This window comes from Vulpes lagopus, chromosome 19 (assembly GCF_018345385.1).
Source record: "Vulpes lagopus strain Blue_001 chromosome 19, ASM1834538v1, whole genome shotgun sequence".
Lineage (NCBI taxonomy): Eukaryota > Metazoa > Chordata > Mammalia > Carnivora > Canidae > Vulpes > Vulpes lagopus.
The window spans coordinates 22,600,017-22,622,873 of NC_054842.1; the positions used below are offsets into that span (position 1 = coordinate 22,600,017).

The 22,857-nt window shown below is 37.1% G+C and overlaps 1 protein-coding gene across 4 annotated transcripts in view; it reads left to right on the plus strand.

Moving 5' to 3' along the window:
* The window catches only part of ZNF385D (zinc finger protein 385D), an 877,499-nt gene that overhangs the window by 801,141 nt on the left and 53,501 nt on the right, over positions 1-22,857 (plus strand). The window lies entirely within an intron of this gene.

A 22,857-nucleotide genomic window follows, 5' to 3' on the forward strand; every position in this document is an offset into this window, starting at 1 on the left:
TTTGTTGTTGTTGTCATCATCGTTGTTTGGGGGTCCCTTCCCTTGTCTAGCCCCATGTCTGTTTCTTTACATTCCTGCCGCATTGATTCATGCTTGATCCATCTTTTTGTGTAATGGTAATTGTTTCTCCTCATTTTACCAATACCCTTCAGCGATTAATTAAGATAATCACTAGTTATATTGCAGATTTTATGTTTGAAATGGTCCTGTGGCTGTTTTAGAGGAACACGACAGCATAAAGGCACTTGAAGCCATGTTTTTGAGAAGTAAACCTTTTCAGTGTGTATCATTTACATCTTATATGCAGCACCTTAGCCTGTAACCACATGGCAGATTTGATTTAACTGTGAGTACACTGCAACGTATGCCAAATGAATCGAGAAGGCCCTGATAAGGGCATTATTACTGACAAGACTTATTCTCATAAATCCCAAACACCGCATTGTTCTAAGTAGTGGCTGTGTGATTCTGGGATTGTTATGGCTGGGTAACCTTCCCTCTGCATACACAGGTAAGTGTTATTGATACCAATTATTCTTTTTAACAGAGTCTTCACAGTGAAATAATGGCCTCTGAATGGCCTCTTGGGGTAGCTCCTGCAAACAACCAGTTCTTTCATGGCAGAGGAAGCAGAGGAAGCCAGTGGGGTTCCCAAGCTGGCGGTTTTAAATATAAGACCACTGGTCCTCAGTATTTACATAAAAATGACACACAGGAGTGATTCACAGGTGTATCGTTAATAAATCACTTTCTGGGACACAATGGGTAGTACATGTCAGTTGTTTTCTAATCCCTGCAAATGACAGTAGTCAGGAAGTACTTATATCATCATCATCAATAGTAGTATCTTTTTTTTAAGATTTTATTTATTTATTCATGAGAGATGCAGAGAAAGAGAGAGAGAGAGAGGCAGAGACACAGGCAGAGGGAGAAGCAGGCTCCATGCACGCAGCCCGACGTGGGACTGGATCCCGGGTCTCCAGGATCAGGCCCTGGGCTGAAGGTGGCGCTAAACACTGAGCCACCCAGGCTGCCCCAGTAGTAATATCCTAACTAGAAGAGAAATTCTAGCCATAATTATATTTTCTGATGAAAATATAAAATGCTAGAGTAAACAAAAAGAACAGATTAAAGCAACTTTATTACATATGCTGGCATGGATTAGACACATATATGCTCTTCAACGGATCTGGGGAGATGCTTGCTCCCATATGAATTGGTAAGGGATAATGATGTTTACTACGAGCTCCCATGACACACGTCCTGTCCTTTACCTAAGTATTATTGGTAGATGCATTATGCTTCCCACTCCCTGAGAACTCTGTGTACTACTCTCTGAGGGTGAGTGCACCTGTCATCTGTGTACCTTGGAATCTGGTCTAGCATGGTGTAGGTACTTAGTAAAATGACTGTAGAATGGCAGTATTTTCTCTCACTCTTGGTTCTCTGATTGATCCAAGTTTTTGTCACAACATACTGAAAAAAAAGTGCTTGTCATGTTCAATTCTTTGGTTTCCAGAGCAAGAGCTGGATTGTGCCATCTTATTAATTCAGATGTAAAATCTTATCAAGAAAGCATTAATCTGTTCTCTATTAACTGAAAATTCACTGCCTTATATTGGGGCTGTAGGGGAATGAGCAGTAATGAAGCAGGTGAGTGTAATTTCTACTCCTAGATATCAGGGAACAGATTGGGATTCCTAAAGCCATACTTGGCATAAAGATATATATATATATTTTTTTTTTTACAAAAAGGTAGGTAGGAAAAACAAAGAAATTAGTTTGATATAAAAAGATGGGGATTGATGTAAAGTTTTTTGCTTGTCCCGAGTCTTTTTTATTATTAGCTATTTTTTATTAATAATGAATATTTGGATTACCATGATTCCTCTTTAAAATGCAAAAAATCCATGTGAAATTGAGGATTCTCATCATTTAAAAACATATTTGTAAATGGTGAGTAAAACTGCTAACTTCAGTTAGGAAAGGCTCCCATGTGTGTAGTCTCTGGATTATTTCTACTAAGAATGATTTTGTAAAATTAGTAAAATGTGATTTAGTGGATCTATATCTTTTATGTATGAATAAGTCCATGAATAACAAAACAATCTTGCATATGAAGCAGGAGGGTTTAAATTTTTTATTGTTAAAAAACACATGATCTTTGATTCTAGAGTCTTATCCCTCTCTCTTTCAGCCTCCAAGTATTTATTTATTTATTTTAAAGATTTTATTTATTTATTTGTGAGAGATACAGAGGGAGAGAGAGAGAGAAGCAGAGACACAGGCAGAGGGAGAAGCAGGCTCCATGCATGAAGCCTGATGTGGGACTCGATCCCAGGACTCCAGGACCACACCGTGGGCCAAAGGCAGGCACCAAACCACTGAGCCACCCAGGGATCTCATGCCTCCAAGTATTTAACAGTTCTAGGAAACTAGAATACTAAATGAGTTATGAATACATACCTCCATCCCTCAACCTTAGAAACTGAAATGGAAGGGGTGGAAGTCATCAAGGCTTTATCTTTTCAGAAGTAAATGGAAACAAGTTTTGGATTAAGTAGTAGGAGAGAACCTACATAAAATAAACAGATTCCCAGTGGAGATGCCAGCACTTACCTAATGGTTGGAATGGTGTTGAAGTATACCTTGCAAGCTGAAGCTAAGAAGATTCCAGAAGGATGTAAGGATAGGAAAATCTGTAAAGTTAGCATAAATATCCTGAAGCCAAAGGAAGAAAGTTATGAGCATCAGAAGTATGTCGCCTTCCTAATCCATGGGGACATATGCCCAGAAAAAAAAGTCATATAGGTTGAAAGGCTAACAATTTCAGCACACTTACCAGGTATTTTAAGCTGAATTCTATCCTTAAATTGGGATTTCCACAAGACTATCCATGAGAAGCATGGATATCCATGAGAAGCCTCCTTACCCATTTATACTGAGATATAAATCATATGCACTTATGCTGACAAATTGGAGTTTTTAAGAAACTATAACTTGTTCTTTTTATTACTTTTTCTTCATATTGATTAGGAAGAAATACAATCCTGAAAACAAGATGGGTCTCTGAGCTAGTTCCCTAGAATTGTTAAATATTTGGAAACAAAAGGAGAGAGAGATAAGACTCTAGAATCAAAGATCATGTATTTTTTTACAATAAACATTTCAACGCTACTGCCTCGTATGCAAGGTTGTTTTGTGATTTGTGGACTTACCCATACATAAAAGATATAGATGCATTAAATCACATTTTACTAATTTTACAAAGTCATTCTTAATAATCTAGCCATATAAAAAAAACTAATTGCTTTTCAGAAAGCTAAGTATACAATGGTTTGGTAGATGAGAACCTTAAGGGTAGACAATAGTGAAAAGGACAAGAAGCAGTGTGGACTTGAATTAGAACATTGATTTGGAGGTTTTCCTGGGATTCTCTAAAATACAAGAAATAGAATAGTCATAATCAAAGTTTCACTGCAGAAGAAAATAATTTTGACAGACAATTTCTCTTAAATTCCTAAATCATATATTATGGATTTTAATTGTTGCCTTGGGATAACAAATATGTCTACATGACCTGCAGGGTAAGCTCTAATTCACTAACTATAATTTTGGGATTTTTTTTGTCATTGTTTATGTCAGTCAGTCTGCCTGCTGGCATGGTGAGCAAAAGATAATATTCTGTGATCAACCACCAACTGCTCACAGAAAGCCTAGTTCCCCTATCTCTAGGCTGGATGAGACTCCCTAACATTAAAGCATAATTTTATTTCTTACAATCTAATGAAGAGTGTTAGGTTAGTGAATTTACTCAAAGAAAAATTTCCAGACAAAAATAATATTTTTGAAAATATATTGAGCACTCAAAATTGATGGTATGTAAGAATGGTTGCTAATCATTAGAGACTAATTCAAAGAGCAAACATTTCCAAATATGGACAGAATCATTTTATCTGATCTAGTAAGCTTTTTTAAATCTGAGTTTTTTATACAGAAAAAGTAATGAGAAAAATTAAGAATTCCCAAAGTAACTTAGCAGATGGAGCTCATTCTTTTTCCTGTGAAATGATAAATTCACAATCATAGAATTATATCCCAGGGTTGGTCATCCTCTGATGTTTCTTTAGTTTTCCTTTTTGGGTAATATTATTCACTCCCATGGTCTATCAGTTAAGTTAGGCTAGTTTATAATGCAGTCATAAACAACCTCCAAATCCTAGTAGCTTTTACAACTAACTATTTCTCAGGCACACTATGTACTAGCTGTGATTTTTTTTTTTCCCATACTGCAGGCTAGGCTAATGGAGGAGTCACTAGCTGGGCATTACCAAGTCTATAGCATTGTGACGGGTAGGGGGAAGATAGTGAATCAATAGGCACTCAAAGCTTCTTAATGGAAGTGACATATAATATTCTTCTCAGGGGATCCCTGGGTGGCGCAGCCATTTGGCGCCTGCCTTTGGCCCAGGGCGTGATCCTGGAGACCTGGGATCGAATCCCACGTCAGGCTCCCAGTGCATGGAGCCTGCTTCTCCCTCTGCCTGTGTCTCTGCCTCTCTCTCTCTCTCTCTATCTGTGACTATCATAAATAATTAAAAAAAAAATATATATATATATATATATAATATTCTTCTCACTTTACTTTGTCTAGTTCCATGTTCAAGCTTGATTATCATGGGCAGGGAAGAATAATCTCCTCTAGGGAGGGGAAGCAGAAATTGGTGAGCAGTAATACAGCATTCCTACATGGCTTCAACTATGACTTGTGCCTACATGTCTCAGCATTCCACACTTCTAGCCTAATATCTGATCTGACTTTCCATGATTTATTGGTCACTCACTTGGGTAGCTAGTCAGCACCTCTGTTTTACAGGTTCACACACAAAAAATAGGCCTAACCTTGACCACCATCCCCAACTTTGTCCCCATCCTATCTTTCCTAGTTTGTTTTTGGCCCTTACAGTTCACAGAGTTGGAACTTTCTAGGTGTCTCTGCCTCTTCTATCTCAGTCCACATGTCTATTTAGTTGTTGGAATCCACTCCCCTCCCATCCCCAGAAAACATCCTTTACTCATTCCTTCTTGGTTACTATGCTCATCCTGGCCTCATATGTCTGTGCCTTGCCCTAGCCTCTGTGCAGGTCCAGCTGTCTCCATTCTTGTTTGAGAATGAAGGATACTTCATTCTCCTGACCATTTATACTATACAGGGCAGATCATAGCACCTACCCATTCAGAAACCTTTAATGTACCTTCATACTGAGCCTTATGGCCCTCTGTAGTTTGACTACAACCTACCTTTCCATACTTCTCTTCTGTTGCTCATCTGCAACATTCTCCACTAGAAACACCTTGTTTTTCTCTCTTTATTTCTTACTATTTTTCTAAATTTCTCTCCTTGTTTTTCTCTCTATTTTTCTAAATTTCTCTCTTAAAAGTATATTACCTATCTCTTATCTCTGCATCTCAAATCCCATAAGAATCCATTCCTAACCACTCTTTCATATTACTCTTAAAATACAATTTTTATTCCTTTACCTCCTATTGAGAGTATATACTTGATTAGTCTGTTTATTTTTTTTTGCAGAGTACTATTTATATGAAGATAATAAGAAGTTTTAAAACTTGAAGCAATCAGTTTTGTTTTTGTTCTTGAATGAAGGAGCAAGCAAAGCTTTAGACTTTTATATTTGTGTATAGATGGTTCCATAGAAGAACAATGGTTCTCGTTAATCTAAGGAATTCTGAGATATTACTCACCAAATTTTAGAATTTTCATAAAGGTTTTCAAATCTAACCCCTAAAGTTTGTTTATTTGTTTAGAGAGTCTCTAGTTGCACAAGTAAGGAACACTTAACATTTCTAATAGGCTCTCAATGACTATCAATCAGGAGTTAATTAGCCTATATAGTGAATATATAGATATACCTTAGTCATCTAATTGGTAAGATCTCAGAACATTTCTTTGGGTTCTAGTACATAATTCTCTTCATCAAGTCTCAGTGAATTGCAAATATATTCATTAGATAAAGGCACTATGTTATTTAAATTTCCACTATTCATCCTTATGATTTATTCTTTGTATCCATTTTTCCTCTCTTTTTTAAATTTAAAATTATAATCCAGGGATGTTGTATTCATCTGACTCAGAGGTGCTGAGAGTGAAATGTTTTTGAATCTACTGTTGAGAAGTTCTAGGAACACAAAGGAGTATTTACTTGCTCTGGGTTATTAATTGACTCTAAGTCTTTATTGGAATTCACAGTATTTAGTCAGGCACTTATAAAGAAACTTTTCTAATGATAAAAAAGATATTCAATGTAAAACAATAGCCGATGACTGAAAGCAAATACATCAGGAAACAAAACCTCTTTGGGAAAATCAATCAGTTGTAAGGTCACAGAATCTGGATTCTTTCCTTTCTGGGTTCTTTCCTGAGAATTACTCTCTAGAGCCAGCTGTTTACAGTAGGCCCGGTGCCAGGCAAAGCTAAGCAAAAACATTTTTCCCCCTTCTATTTAGGTAGAAGCCAAATTATGAGAATGGTAAACTGGAAATAGAAGTGGTAGATGAATAGTTTGTAAGGAAACACTAATTCTAATGTCATTTAGAAAATAGATATACAGTTTTTAATGAAGGACAAGTGGGAATTAGCTTTGTACTTTTTTCATAAGGAAGATGGGGAAGGTTTGTTTTTCTTGACACAGTCTTCAAACAAACGTCCCAAATGTTGAAAATAATAACGAAATACAAGTTGGGGTTGATATCAGAAAGCTATGTATCTTTGATACTGTATTATATATTTGTATATATGATATAGTATAGTATATATTATATATAAATATATCTATTAAGCATACATTTATTTATATGCAAGATTCTATCTTTCATAACTGTCCCTGAAATATCCCACTATGCCAGGTCCTTTAAAATCAGCATTGCACATTTTCTTTAAGAAGAGAAACAAACATTTTTGTGGCTTAGAAATCTATAGCTCTGTTGAAGTTTAAGAAGAAATATAAAGTTGTTTGAAAAGGGACACATTTCTATCAGCACTTAAAGATCTGATGCAGTGATGTACAAATGCCCCTCTTGGCTTAGTGGAAATCGTGCTAGCTCCTGAGGTCTTTCTTTTCTGACCCATCCTTCCAAACAAAACCTCCCTGGGACAATCAGTACTGTGATAAAGGATCCCATTGCATGCCTCTTGGGGCAGGAGTTGAAGTACCATTGTGAGAACATTTATACCTAAATTGCTTTTTCTTTTCTTAGCGCTGGCTCATGACATGCTTCAGATTGGTCAAGGATAGAGACTTTTATCAAGTGTTCCCTTCTCAAGATGTGTGATAAGTGCCAGCAGAGTATGATGGTAGCAGATCTCTAGAGAGGTTGAAAAAGAGAAAGGAAATTCAGAAGAAAAAAAGTCTAACACTTATTTGAATATTGTGGTTCTAGGATCTTTGCATGTGGATCAGTGATGGCAAATTGTATATTAGAGATGACACGGAAATAACACAAAATATTCTATCTTGTTCTTCTGCATGGGAAAATCCCATGGTATTTTGCTGGTCCTATTCGGCTGGTAAAGGTTTTGTCTTAGATCCATTACATAAAACTGCTTCTTGAATCACAGAAGAATTTCACAATGAATTACTCTTCTGGACAAAAACATGTTGTCTTCCTCAACATAATGAATGAGTGAAGCAGTTAGAGACCTAAACTTTCTAAAGAACCTGTCATAACAGCTTTGTTTGGATGCAGGTGTATGGTGTGCAAGATAAGAAGTGAATTAAGGAACTTGAAAAGCTAGTGGATAATTTTATGTTAAAGCCTAAAGCAACTGAGTTGCTAACTTGCATGCATATATGTGTGTATGCATGCATGTGGTGTGTATATGTACACATGCTGTATATGTGATTGTCTTTTTTTACCAGAAATATCAAATCTTAAAATAAATGATAAACTAAATACCTAACTGGTGTCTGTGAAATAGCAGACATCTGGATGAATTTTAAAAATTAAATTAAAACTCCCGGTGGCTTTGCCTACAGATGCCACACTTCTAGAAACATCTGTGTCTCTGTGTGTGTTTGTATGTGTTCTTCTTTTTTTTTAATTCATGGAGGGATTTTTTTCCCCTATTTTTATGTCCTTCTTAAGAATTGAGTAGACACATGCTTATACAATGATAAACTATTTCAATGGCAAGATAATAATTCTTAAAATTAAAATATCTACTGTAACAAAAAAAGTTGAACAGTGATCAAATATGACAGAATGTGAAATGAGCACCGGTAAGAACATGTGGACCATTAGAGAACTTTGTCTCCAAATTGGAAAAGTGAAGAGTTTGCTATCTAATAGTGATAGACAGGAACTATGAAACAAAGCATGTCAATAGCATTTTTTTTTTTTTTTTTGCAGTCAGGACACATAAAGCTTCTACTGAATTCTTAGTAAAACCCAAACTGAAGCAGATACTTAAATTAAGAATTACACTGTTATGTTCTATGAAATCCAAACTCTTAAACATAGCATCAGAACTTGTTTTTGATTTAGCTCTTGCTTACCATTCTATCAGTCCTCCATATCTGTCCTTAATTCCAGCCCAACAAAATCATTTGTGTGTTGCAAGCAAGATGTATATGTTCTTTTGCTTAGAAAAACCCTTTCTTCTACCTCACCCTATGCACAGAGGATGTGCATGTTATTTTGTCAATGCATACATGCATGGATGCATACAGATGCATACCAATGCATTCACACTTTGCCTGATTGATTCCTATTCCACACCCAAGGTAGAGCCTACTTAAAAGGAAAAGAAAAGAAGAAGTATATCAATAAATAGTGCTGTATTAATTTTATTTTCGGGAAGATCATCCTAAGAATTCTTATAACAGTAAAAACTAACACTTCAAAATATTTAGCAACATCTTGAATGCATGTAGTCAATAAGTTTTACTAATTGAAATCTATCACATTAAACTACTTTATAGTACAAATCAAATATGTTAACTAGTGTAACTCAGATTTTGAATGTGCAACCCTTGGGTTGAATGTTTCCTAAAAACAGTATAAAATCAAGTTACTGGGATCCCTGGGTGGCACAGCGGTTTGGCGCCTGCCTTTGGCCCAGGGCGCGATCCTGGAGACCCGGGATCAAATATCACATCGGGCTCCCCGTGCATGGTATCGTAGATTTAAAAAAAAAAAAAAGAAAGAAAGAAAAATTAAGTTACTATTTTAATGATCATAATTGTAGTCAGATTCATCCTGAAATTACTTTGCTACTCCAGTTTCTAATGAGAGTTGAGAACATTTTAAAAAGCTCTGGAGAATCAGATTGACTATGTACTAACTTCAAGTTCTGACATTGGTATCAGGTTAAATTTGAGGGCAGAGAGCATATTTAACTACATGGGATAGAATCTGTGCCACTTGGCCAGCACATAGCCAGTGCTTTAGTTTCTTTTGCTTTTATTATGACTCAGTTTAGGGGTAGCCTTGATATTTTACACTTCGGTGATTGTTCAGATCAATAACTCTCAAACTAACAGTTGGTGCCTGGCCAAACTACAAGGTGAAGGTCAAGATGCAGAATGTGTAGCAGTAATGATACTGACCCATTTGGACCTTTTTTTTTTTTTTTGGACCTTTTTTTATTTATTGTCCTGCCTTCTGTTTTCCTGCCAACTCTCTAATGGAATTAAGTAAAACAAGAAAAAAAATATATATTTCTTTCATGCTGCCAAAGTAGAAAAGCTTGTGTAAAAGGAAAACTCCCCACCCCTCTCTGAAATGGTCAGATATTTAAGAGTCTGACTAGGTTGTTTATTTGTTCTTTTTCCATCCATTCAGTCATACTTACGCATTCATCTACAAGTATTTTTGCAGTAGGCAAAATAAGGCAGGAATGAAAGCTAAGTTGCAGAATCAGAGTTCTACCTTAAGGTGTCTTCAAATCAGTTGGAAAAGCAAGAAATAAGCCCAAAATATAATCCAGGATAGTATATGATTTTTCAGGAGGAAATAGCAGATAATGGCAGGTAGCATGAAAATCAAGAGCAGTTGGAATGACCCTTTCATCTGAGGGAGGTAGAAGAGGATAACTATTAATTGGCATTATGCTAAACTTAATGTCAAGAGTATGTAATCTCTAAAATGACTCCTTTGATGAAATGCTTCATTTAGCCAACATTTAGCAAGTACTCAGTATTTGCTGTCTTTAGATATAACTCCCATACTCTAGTGACTCATGTTAGTGAAGGAGACAGAACAAAAGGTTCTCCCAAGTGGTTTAGAGTGTCTGTGCTAGAGGTTTATGAAGATTATGGGGAGTACCTAACTCAGAATTAAACATTCTTAATTTGCAGATAAAGAAACCATGTTCTAAATTGAACAACTTCACTGAGGTCAACAAATTTGTAAGAAGTAGAGCTAGGGCTTGAACCCAAGTTCTGACTCTTTTTGCCTGTCTTCTCTTAGGCAGCAAAATACGAAATCCTCCCATAATCCTTGTTAGCACTAGCCCCAAATTTGGTTGCTAATTGATATCATTGTGGCTGTAGATCATCCAGGGTAGTTCCACTTATTTTGCAGAACACTCTTAATACCCCTAAGAGTGCTGCTATAAATCTTTGCCAATGCATATCAGTCCTTGGACCTGTTAAAGGATTCTAATATGTGTGTCTGCCTACATTTAATCTCTTCACATCTTTTGTGTGTGTGTGTGTGTGTGATTTTCACCTGTATGGAAGCTGGTAAGATAAAATAAGATTAAAGGCCAAAGCTTTTGTTGGTCTACATTTTGTTAATGAAAACCATACTGTTATTTTTATTATTTTTCCAGACAGAAAAGTTTCATGTGCATTAGAAAGTAACATCTTTTATCTCTCTATGTAAAATATATAGTAGATAATTTAGGAATTGTGTGTGAAACCATTGCAACCTTAGTTTTTCTGTGTGATTTTTCGGTGCTGTCTATACAATGACAGGATTCTCTGTAAGAGCAAAACTACAAAAGAAACAAAAATGGGGATTTTTGCAGTCAAATGTTAATATTTTTCAAATGAATATAACAAAATTAATCAAATAAAGATATGAGATCACTCACATTGTGAGAAATTTGAGTCTTATAGGACATTTATCATCTCCTAGGAATTTGTACTTTGAAAAAGTGCCTTATTTCTTTCAGGCAACTAAGGTGATATTTAAGGCAGTAATTTTGGTATTGAAAATCCAGTAGCAGGGATCCCTGGGTGGCGCAGCGGTTTGGCGCCTGCCTTTGGCCCAGGGAGCAATCCTGGAGACCCGGGATCGAATCCCACGTCGGGCTCCCGGTGCATGGAGCCTGCTTCTCCCTCTGCCTGTGTCTCTGCCTTTCTATCTCTCTGTGACTATCATAAATAAATAAAAATTAAAAAATAAATAAATAAAAAATAAAAGATATAAAGTATCCGAACACAGCTCAGAAGATAAACTTAATAACACTTGGATGAGCAGTAAAATCTTTAAAAAAAAAAAAAAAAAAAAAAGAAAATCCAGTAGCCCAGAAAGGATTAGTCTAGGGCCTATAAATACAAGGTTCCTACTATGTTATGAAGACATTTTAGATAAGCATATAGTGATGTTTAAAAATAAAGTAATGTAATCTAGAATTCAAAGTCATAAATACTTTCCCCTATAAAGTTGGCAACTTTCTAAACAGGAAAAATAGGGTAGTTTTTATTAAATACCTTTTAAATTTTTAATACGCCATCATATAAATTATAACATTTTATGCTCATACAGAAAAATTAAAAATGGAAAGAGCTATTTCTAAGGTATTAGTATCCCTATTTTAAATAATTTGCTTTGAAGAAAACTATATGTATCGGAAATGGGACAGAATTACATTTATCTCCCTATTAGTAGAAACATTTCATAAATCTCTCTTTGCCAAATACTATGGAAAAATATGTTAGTGATATAGTATCTGTCTTTGTTTTTTCCAGGTACTAGTATGTGTAAACCTTTATTTCCTAGGAAGGTGAGGTGGGGGAATACTCATTACCCTAAAAGATGAATGGATTTTGGGAAGGTTTTTCAAACAATAGGTGAAAAATAGTTTTCTATGTTAGAGTAATTCAAGATTCCAACCGGATTATGTGCCTTTGTGTTAAAAAACCATTAATCTAATAGCTATGGTTGGAACATTGATAGAATAATTTACTTGCCACTGTTGTCAAATTCACTGAGTATTTCTGTCCACTATTATTTCTTTTATTCAAAAGGGTAAAGGTAACATCTTCCATTAAACTTGCAATTAACAGAGGAGGGTAAGATAGGTTTATTTTTAGTTGTATGCTGCAAAATTTAATTTTTATAATGCAAGAGTAAAGAAGGAAGCATGCCAAGTTGGCCTTGATTGACAAAATAATTTTTTCACATAGAACACATTTAAAATCCATAAAGCAGGTTCATTTAGCTTGTGGATATTTTGTCATCAGGTAATTTAAGTTTAGATGTTGGTTTTTTTTTTTTTTTTAGATGTTGGTTTTTAAGAATATTTACCTTTAGTAAAAAACCTGATAAAGCCTTTGTTCTATTTTCATCAAAATCCACCCAATATAAACTTCTGCAGTCAGGGATTGCCAGTATTATTAGCTGTTTTCTTATTCCAGAAAGAAAAATGAGACATTTTACCATAATGTGTCACACTCCCTGATTTGGTCAATGAGCATATTTACTTTTGGGTTCCTCAATTCATAACCAATTCAACATTACCATTATGAAAACTACACCTATGACTATTTAGAATATCTGTGTTATATTTGAGTTTAATGAAAGTTTTACCTAAATACATGAGTGTGTATGTGTAGCTCTACTTTTAGTGTGCAAATTAATATAAAATTTTTACATAGCCAGATAGGAAGTAAGTATATTAAGCAGCAAAATGGTAAAAATCTAATGTCAGAAGTTTTCTAAAAAATAGGAAAAAGGGGCACCTGGGTGGCTCAGCGGTTGAGCATCTGTCTTTGGCTCAGGTCATGATCCTGGGGTCCTGGGATCGAGTCCCATGTCTGGCTCCCTTCAGGGAGCCTGCTTCTCCCTCTGCCTATGTCTCCGCCTCTCTCTCTCTGTTTCTGACACAGAGAAATATTCATAAATATGAATATTTATTCATATTATTCTCATGAATAAATAAATAAAACCTTAAAAAAATAGGAAAGAAAAGCCATGTGTCTAGATCCAGGATTCAGCAAACTTTTCCTATAATGGAGCCATATATTAATATTTTAGCCTTTGTGGGCCATGCACTCTCTGTCACAGCTGCTCAACAATGACACTGTCACATGAGTGCAGCCATTGACCATATATAAATAAATGAGCTATGTCCCAATAAAACTTTAAGTGGTGGGTGGTGAGGGGGGTAGAGAGAGAGAATCTTAAGCAGGCTCCATGCTGAGCAATGCAGGGCTTGATCTTATGACCCTGAGATCATGACTTGAGCCAAAATCAAGAGTCAAATGCTTAACTGACTGAGCTACCCAGGTGCTCGTGATGCTGCCTATTGGCTGGAGCCTCAGCTGAGGTTATCTGCCCGAGCACCTACTGATGGCCTTTCCGTATGTCCTGGGCTATTCACAGCATGGCACTGGGGTACCAAAATGACAGCCAGAAAAAAACAAAAAAAAACAAAAAAAAAAACAAAAAACAAAATGACAGCCAGGCTTAAGCTTAATTTCCTTTTATGACCTACCATCTACAGAGACAATATCCTTCTACCATACTCTGTTGGTTGAGACAGACACAAGGAAGAGAGCCTAGATTCCACTCAATGATGGCAGAATGGCAAAGTCACAGTGTGAGATGGTCCTGTGAGATGAGAACCAATTTTGTGAATAAAATCTTTCACAGTGATATTCCATTCTATTCCATTCCATTTCATTCCATTCCATTCCATTCCATTATCTATTAAAACAGCTGCAGTAGAAAAGGCAGGACAAAATTTGGAAAGCAAGAGAGAAATTGGGACAGACAATTAAAGGAAGGACATATTGATCATGGTGACTGGCACAAGGAGGAGCTAAATCAAACTTAAAATGAGATTCAAAACACTGGAGCCATGTATTGAAGGAAAATAATTTTAGGATATACATATAAAAAATGAGTGGATAGCCTCAAGTTTTCCAAGGGAGGTGGTGAATCTAAATACAAACAGGGAAGGAAATCAGAAAGTGGTCTCCATAACCATAAGAGTGAGATGTCCTTAACATCATGACTACATTCTGACCAACCAAGAACTTCATCATCTTCTGGAGGTCGGGAACCTCTTGCAGGTCAAGGATATGGGGGGAGACAGGCAAATGAATGTTCTTAGGAGACAAGGGAGAACCAAGTGTTGACTGAAGTTTCATTGTGACAGCCATCACAAAAGCAGAAAATCTCACCAAAATGAGTGCATCACTGGGTTGGTTTGACATCACAAATCCAAAATAGATGAAACAGCCCATCTGGGAAGTGAAAGAATGAGCAAAGTCTTTAAATGCTCATCCCCTAACTTCTCTCATTTTTGCGCTCAATAAGCCATTTCCCCTATTAGAGCCCCCGGAAGAGCCCTTCTGAGCATGCACCTTGATATGAGAGCCCCGAGACATCTGTTGTGCCATTTTAATCCTCTCTCTGCTATACTCAGCTCTCTCTGTCTGTGGACCAAATGTGCCTGTTTTTTGCTCCACTGATTTAATAGCCCCAGGAAAAGTTGATAATGTAATCATAGTTTGGTCTGAGTGAAACATCTCAAGTTTCATCTCCCGACTGCCTGTAGGGCTCCTCAGACCCTCTAGACTCTAGGTTTTGCTCCATTCTGGGTACTTTTGGTGTCAAGTCTTTGGAAATGAATTTCTCAATTGTGTGTGTGTGTGTGTATGTGTGTGTTCATGTCCCTCTATCAACTGCAAGAAAATTTTGTCTTATTATTTAGCAGCATTTTAACAGGTTTCAGTCCATTAAAAGCAAAAGAGAGCATTAAATAGCATTCTTCAGCTTTTAACTGGTAAGCTTTCATCAATTTATTAATAGACTCTAACTGCAAATGTGCTTATTACATGCTAGGGCTTTAGGCCGACGGTAGCAGCAACAGTGGTGTCCCCTGGGACCAGAAATCCAATTCTAAGTTCTGCCTTCAGGTAATGCTTTTGGACTGCTTTAGAGAGATTAAACAAATAAATGCTGAAACTTTCCTTCCAGAGAACTGAAGCTGACTGGATTTATTCATGTTCTAAAAACCCTGGTCTAACAAAATGGCCAAGTCTTTGCTTAAATAGCAAACTGCCCATTGGGTCCAGGCCTATTCTACTTGCTATCTCCTTAATGCCATTTCTGTCCTGTTTCTACGGCACTTGTGCCATTGGATTAACAGAAGGTTGGGAATCAGGATAATCAGAAGGATACATCTGAATTCCTCTACAGACAGTCAGATGTACTAGAATAAGATTAGGAGTTTGGCCTTGGTAGTATGCTGGAAGATTCTGTTCTAGATATGCAGATATATGCAGGTGCCAAAGATGCTGAATTATTATTAGCTCTCTTTGGAACTGGCATACTTCTTGCTTTTCCATAATGACTTGTGTTTCCCTTCTTGCCTTGACTGTCAGGAAAATTAGAACAAATTTTATGAACAATTATAATCCTCCTGAAATTAATGGAAGAGAAGAGGTAGAGGTAGGTCAAGCACAGGAAGAGAAAGAGACATAAAATTTTAACTCTGGAAGATAGACTTAAAAGAAGTCCAACAGAGGTTATTCAACCTGTAAAAAAAAATCATTTATATTATATGATAACATAAATACGTAAGTTTGGTGTTCTAGTAGATTATTCTACCCCCTTACAGTTTAGCATGGGGGAGTCTATTTAGGAAGACTGACTTGGCCTTAGCAAATAAGGAAATTATGTTTTCATTGCATAATTTATTATGACAACAACAATAACTTATATATCTCTAGCACTTACTATGAGTCATGCAGTCTACATGTTATGGATGGACACTAATTCTGATCTTATTCTCATTTTGTGATGAAGATACTAAGGTTCAGAGAGGTTAAGTATTTGTCCCAAGTCACAAAGCTGGTAATAATAGAACCAGAATTGGAATCCAGGAAATCTAGCCCCAGAGGCCTGATCCTGAACACTAAGCATGTTACCTCTGCAATGCAAGGTTGTGATCCAGCTATATGTTATATTTTCAGTAAGCATATTATTTAATTCCCTTTGTTAAATAAAGTCTTCTCCATTTTATTGCTATATTAATATTGTTATATGTTGTATATTGTATGGGGTATTATATGTTGTATATTGTGTGTGTGTGTGTGTGTGTGTGTGATTACATTTGAAAATATAGGTTTATGCTATTACAAAGAGTTTATTCAAAAAAATAAAATAAAATAAAAAAGAGTTTATTCTTGAGCAGTTTTGCTTATTGTCTGCCACCTCCAGTAGAATAGACATTCCTTAAGAACAAGAATATGTCTGTTTTGCTCATAGCTATTTTTCTAGTTCCCTGCATAGTCTTGGCTCAAGCAAAACAAAACATGATGATTATCAAATGAATGAATGAATGCATGAACTTGAAAATATCAACAGAAGAACTTTCTATCAAACAAAGCATTTCAGATATTTTCCTGACTCTGGAGGAATTCTGATAGAGGCCATATAACTAGTTGTTAGGAACATTTTGGAGCAAGTTCCAGCTCTGGATTATGGCTATACTAGATGTGATGTAATGTCTATTCCAGTGCCCAGATCCTCTGATTTTTATTTCTTTACATTTGAACTTTCCTGATAATTAAAGCTTTTTGCTTTTCATTCTGCAGGAAACAGAAAATGCAGACAAGATGTTTGTTGTGGCAAAACCACTGAGAAATATTGCAGGCACTTCTCTTAGCCCTACCTGTTTGTGAGGACATTTATCATCTTTTGATAACATGTCATCATGTTCAGAGAAATGGGCAATGTGTACTTTGTAATCAAGACAGGAGGCTATGGCATGACTGATGTGAGCTTTTATCAAGTATCATCGTCATATATGAGTCTCTGAAATGTGTGTATTTGAAAGGTCTGTACTTGCATTTATGACACTTGGCTCACTTTCTTCATATGTAGCTATAAATTAATGCATACGGTGACACCTCTTTTCAAGTTGGGTGCACATATGCATGCATGGTCAAATTTTGATTATCAATCAGATTAGCCTCATTATTCACTGAGCATCCCTTCCACTCAGCTAGTCATTGGCTGGATTTGTGACTCTCTAGATAAATTCTTTTAATCTCTCTGCTAAGTCAGTTGCTAGAGAGAGACAGCTTCTAAATTGGCAGCTATGAAAATCAGCAGCCACTCAACATCTAACAGGATTCTATGTCAGTTCATTGTTTTAAGACCTAAGGTAATTCACTTCCATCAAGGAGCATTCAGTCTTGTTTAGTTGATAAAACCAAAATGGAAATTACAATGTATTACCTGCAGGTACAGGTAAAAAAAAATGATATAGATGTGGCAGTAGGAGGTTAGAAGTGAGGGGTTGATTTGAGAAAGGTAGCAGAAATTTGGAATCAGACGAGGTTTCTCATCTCTACCATTTATTTTCTTCATCTGTCAAATAATAAATTGTCGTGAAGATGATCAAAAATGCAGTTAAGACAGGTATCATAATGCCTGGCACAGAGTAGATATTCTGAAATGATAGAAAGGTTACTATTACCCTTTATTGTTGTAATCATTATTGTTATAATGTACTGTAATTTTGAGACAGGAGTGGAATTTTCTCACTCCTCTGTGTGTCTCACTCCTCTGTGATCCTCACAAATAGAAAAAATGGAGGAGGAGAGAATTAGAAAGACAGCATCTATCAAAAGGAAACCCCAGGGCGCCTTGGGTTAAATGTCCCAACTCTTGATTTTTGTCTCAGGTCATGATCTCAGGATTGTGAGATTGAGCCCTGCATAGGGTTCCATGCCCAACATGGAGTCGGCTTGAGATTTTGTTTCTTTCCTTCTCCCTCTCTCTGCCCCTTCCCCCAGTCACACACACTATCTCTCAAATAAATAATCTTTTTTTAATTATAAAATAATTTTAAAAAAAAGGAAATGCCATGGAGGAAGCTGATAGCCAGCAAAATCAGAAATGATGGTATAGCCAAAAGAATACCAAGGCATTCCTGGACCTTTGATGTGCTGCAAAGGTGAGAATTGATGCCAAATGTGCATTTGTCTCTACCAGCTGATAGTTTAGAACAATTCAAATTCTTTCTTCATCAGTTTCAACATTTAGTAAAGTTTGCCCTTTATAATGACCTGGGTGTCTCTTTAATGCCCACGTTATAGTCCATCTCCAGCTTTAGTGAATAAGAAAGCCTTGCAGATCAGGATAAGAATTTTTTTGAAAGAATTTTCCTGAGCCAGCTGATCATGACAACACCATGGCTCAGAAATACCTACATATGGAACAAGCTTTGACATACTATCTAAGGAAATACATCAATTTAAACAAAGACTTTGGAGAGTTTCTGGTTCCAGAGAAGATGGAGTAAGCACATAACATCCTATCTTCTTGCTAATTACAGCTCTAAACCCTGGGCAGAATTCATGGAACCACTATCAGAAGTAGGATAGCCTGGGGGTCAGACTTGAGAGATGACTCAGTGGGAAATTCCTTCTCTTTCCAGTCCCCTTGTAAATTGCAAGATGGTAGCCCTATAGGATGGGCCCTTTCTGGCTATACACAATCTCCTATAGGTGAACAGAACAAAGAAGCTTCTTCTCCTCACTGGACCCTTCAGAGACTATAGGGTAGTGTCCTGCTTACCATCCATGTTCAACACTGATACAAGCAGAAGCAGTACCCTTCTCCAGCAGGCAGTGTGAAACTGTGGGGCAGAGCCCTATTACCAGCCTCACTTTGTGAAAATGGATCTGGGTGGGCCCTTCTAAACTATCCTTCTTTTTACCAGCTGACATTATGTTAAGCTTTGTCAGTAAAGAGCACTGGAGAGACACTGAAGGAGGAAGGAGTTTTTCTTCCTGGTCGGGTACTCACTGGCCAGACTCTGGCAGTATGGTCAGTTTCTGCCATAGATACCCAGGTCCTGCCATGCATGGTGACCAGAAGCATACATAGGCCAGCAACTTCTCCCAACTCCCTAAATGGCAGTTTTGTAGCTTTGTATCTCCAGTTTGATACTTAACCATGAATAGCTTTTCCTGGCATTTTAGAAGCCAGATTTCCAGCAAGTACCACCAGGGAGGCCATATAGCAACCTATTCAGTGAACCATGGTCACACCCTATCCAACAAGGTCTTGGAGCTCAGCTCCGTGAGGGATGGGCTCTTCCTTAGGCACATGACCTCAGCCTCAGGGGTGTTAGCTGCTTTGTATATCTGTTAGTCTTACATTATTTAGAGATCTCTTTACTTTTAACTAGCCAATTGTCATAAAGCTATCTCCTGTTAAGAGTTAATAGTGAACTTTCTATGTGCACATTACTGTGTACTTATCTTTCTAGATTGGACCTTGACTGATACTGACAGCAAATGCATGATCCATACAAGAAAAAATTGATAAACTGAGCTTCATGAAATTTAAAATTTTTGTTCTATGACAGAAAAATGTTAGTCTAGGAGAAAATATTTTCAGTTCACAAATCTGGCAGATTCTGTATCCAGAACATATAAAGAAAATGTTAAATTCAGCAGTAAGGAGATAGACATTCCAGGGGCACCTGGGTGGCCCAGTCAGTTAAGCCATCCTCTCAGGCCATGATATCAGGGTCCTGGGACTGAGTCCCACAATAAGCTCAGTGGGGAGTCTGCTTCTCCCTCTCCCTCAGCCCCTCCCTCCTGCTCATGTGCAATCTCTTTCTCTCTCTCTCTCTCTCTCTCTCTCTCTCTCTCTCTCCCCCTCCCTCCCTCTCTCTCTCAAACAAAAAAAAAATAACATCTTAAAAAAAAAGACAGACTTTCCAATTAGAAAATGGATAAAAAGCTTAAATAGATATTTCACCAAAGAATGCACAAATGATAAATAAGCACACAAAAATATATTCAACTTTTTTTTAGTTAGTAGGGAAATGCAAATTAAAGCCATAAGAGAGCACTACACACCTACTAAATGACTATAATAAAATAAGTAACAAATACTGGCAATACTGATACTGATGATGATGCAAAGCAACTGGAACACATTGATGGATGGTGGGAAAGCAAACTGGTATAGCCACTGAGCAAAACAGTTGGCAGTTTCTGTAAAAGTAAATCGTACTTACCATATGACCCAGCAGTCTTACTCCTGGGTATTTACCCAGCAGATCTGAAAACTTATGTTCACACAGAAATCTGGGTACAAATAATCTCTATAGCAGATCTATTAATGCTTACCAGATATTGGAAACAACCCAATTGTCTTTTCTTTTACTGGGCAGACAGATTAACAAACAATGGTACACTGATACTATGGAGTGCTACTCAACAATAAAAAAGAATAAACTATTGATGCATGCAACAACTTATGTGGACCTCAGAGCATCATGGTGAATGAACAAACCCAAACTCAAAAGATTCCCTACTTTATTGTTCCATTTATGTAACATTCTCCAAATCATACTCAGTCACAGTTTTTAAGACTTGGAGTTGCAGGGAGGCTGTAAACACAAAGGGGTAGCATGAGGAAGTTTCTTTGGAGTAATATAACAGTCTGTTTCCTGATTGTGGTAGTGATTACAAAAATATACACCTGTGATAAATTTCAAAGAAATAATACACTAAAACAAATTGTGTGTTAAAACTGCAAAATCTGAATAAGATCTATAATTTTTTTTTAATTTTTCATTTATTTATGATAGTCATACACAGAGAGAGAGGCAGAGACACAGGCAGAGGGAGAAACAGGCTCCACGCACCAGGAGCCCGACGTGGGATTCGATCCCACGCGCCCTGGGCCAAAGGCAGGCACCAAACCTCTGCGCCACCCAGGGATCCCAAGATCTATAATTTAGTTAATAGTATTGTCCGCAGTCTTTTTTTCTGGTTTTGATAATTTTGTTAATGTTCTATAAAATATTCTCATTGGGGGAATCTAAGTGAAGACTACATGAGAATTATCTCAATACTATTTTTGCAATTTCTCTTTCGGTCTAAAGTTATGTTAAAGTAAAAATTAAACAAATACAAACAACCACATCAATAATAAAACCAGAAATAAATGAAGGATGTTAGAATAGGGCTAAGGCAGGGGTGCTGATGTCAGGAATGACTCAAAGCCACACCCTTGAGTTTCTGAGTTACTTGACCTAGTTTGAAACCCAAGAATTAGCATTTTAAAAAAAATTCACAGATAATTCTAAGTATTACAGAGGTTAGGGAAACACTTGAAAGAATTATAAGACAAATAGTTAGTTTTGCATAGGAGGGAGTAGTTTCCTTGGTTCCCTGGTGTTTATGGTCTTTAGTGGCACTGCTTATGTTGGCCAGAACTTTTTTTTTTTAAAGAAGGAGTGGGGAGCCTGGATGGTTCAGTGGGTTAAGCATCTGCCTTTGGCTCATGTCATGATCTCAGGGTCCTGAGATCAAGCCCTGCATTGGGCTCCCTGCTCAGTGAGGAGTCTGCTTCTCCCTTTCCCTCTGCCCCTCCACTCGGCTTGTTATCTCTCTCTCTCTCTCTCTCAAATAAATAATAAATAAAATCTTTTAAAAAGAGAGAATGTACACATGAAGGGGGTAGCGAGGGAGAGAGGCAGAGAGAGAGAGAGAGTCTTAAGCAGGCTCTATGCTCCTTGGGGAGCCTGATGTGGGGCTCAATCTCATGACCCTGAGATCATAACATGAGCCAAAATCAAGAATTGGATGCCCAACCAACTGAGCCACCCAAATGCTCCTATGATGGTATGTACTTTAATTGACGCTGGACAAGGATCAGCAGACTTTTCTGAAAAGGACCAGATGGAAACATTTTCACCTTTGCACGCCATACAGTCCTGGTCACAGCTACTCACTTTTGCCTTTGTAAAGTGAAAGCAGCTATACGTAATACATAAAAGAATGACTGTCCCTGTATTCCCATAGAACTTTATATATAAAACAGATGTAGAACAGAGTTGGCCAACAATTCAGTGGCCACTGATTTAGAGGATTGAGTGAACCACACACTTAGTAGAAGTGAACCTACTCATGGTCCTAGACCATGAGTTTTCGCAATCCTCCTCAGAACAAATGCGTCCCAGACTTAAAGAAACAGTGGTTCTACTTAAACTGTGCTTAGTGCATTGCACTTAGTTCTTATCTTCTCACTTCAAAGAAAGTCTGTGGAATTGCTTGAGGCTAGAACAGATCCCCTCAGAAGGTAAAAGTTCTACAAACTACACCAGGAGAGAAGTACCTGAAGTAACTGGATCTCTGAACCTGATGAAAATGTTGAGAACAGCGTCCAAATACTTTATTTGGAAAAAAATATGAAGTTTATGACTTCTTAAAAAATGAGGGTTGTTAATACATCCATTCATCCTACAACCGAATATCAAACACTTACTACATTCATGTGCTGTTCTAAGCCTCAGAGACAGAGCTAACTGGTCCAGAGCTAACCAGACAATGAAAGTCAGTTTCAGAAAGATGGGTTCCAATTTGATGAGAAAGCCTCCAAAATGTAAAGCTATCTGCAAGTGGACTGGGTGACCTTGGGAGGTGATGAATTCTCAGTCTTTATAGTTGTGCAAAAACAATCCCACAAATAGAATAAGCTTAGCCTGAGGCATTTCATTTGGAGGTGTGATTGGGGCAGTGGTTCATAATCTGCCATATGGACTCCAAGGCTCTCACTGAGTGC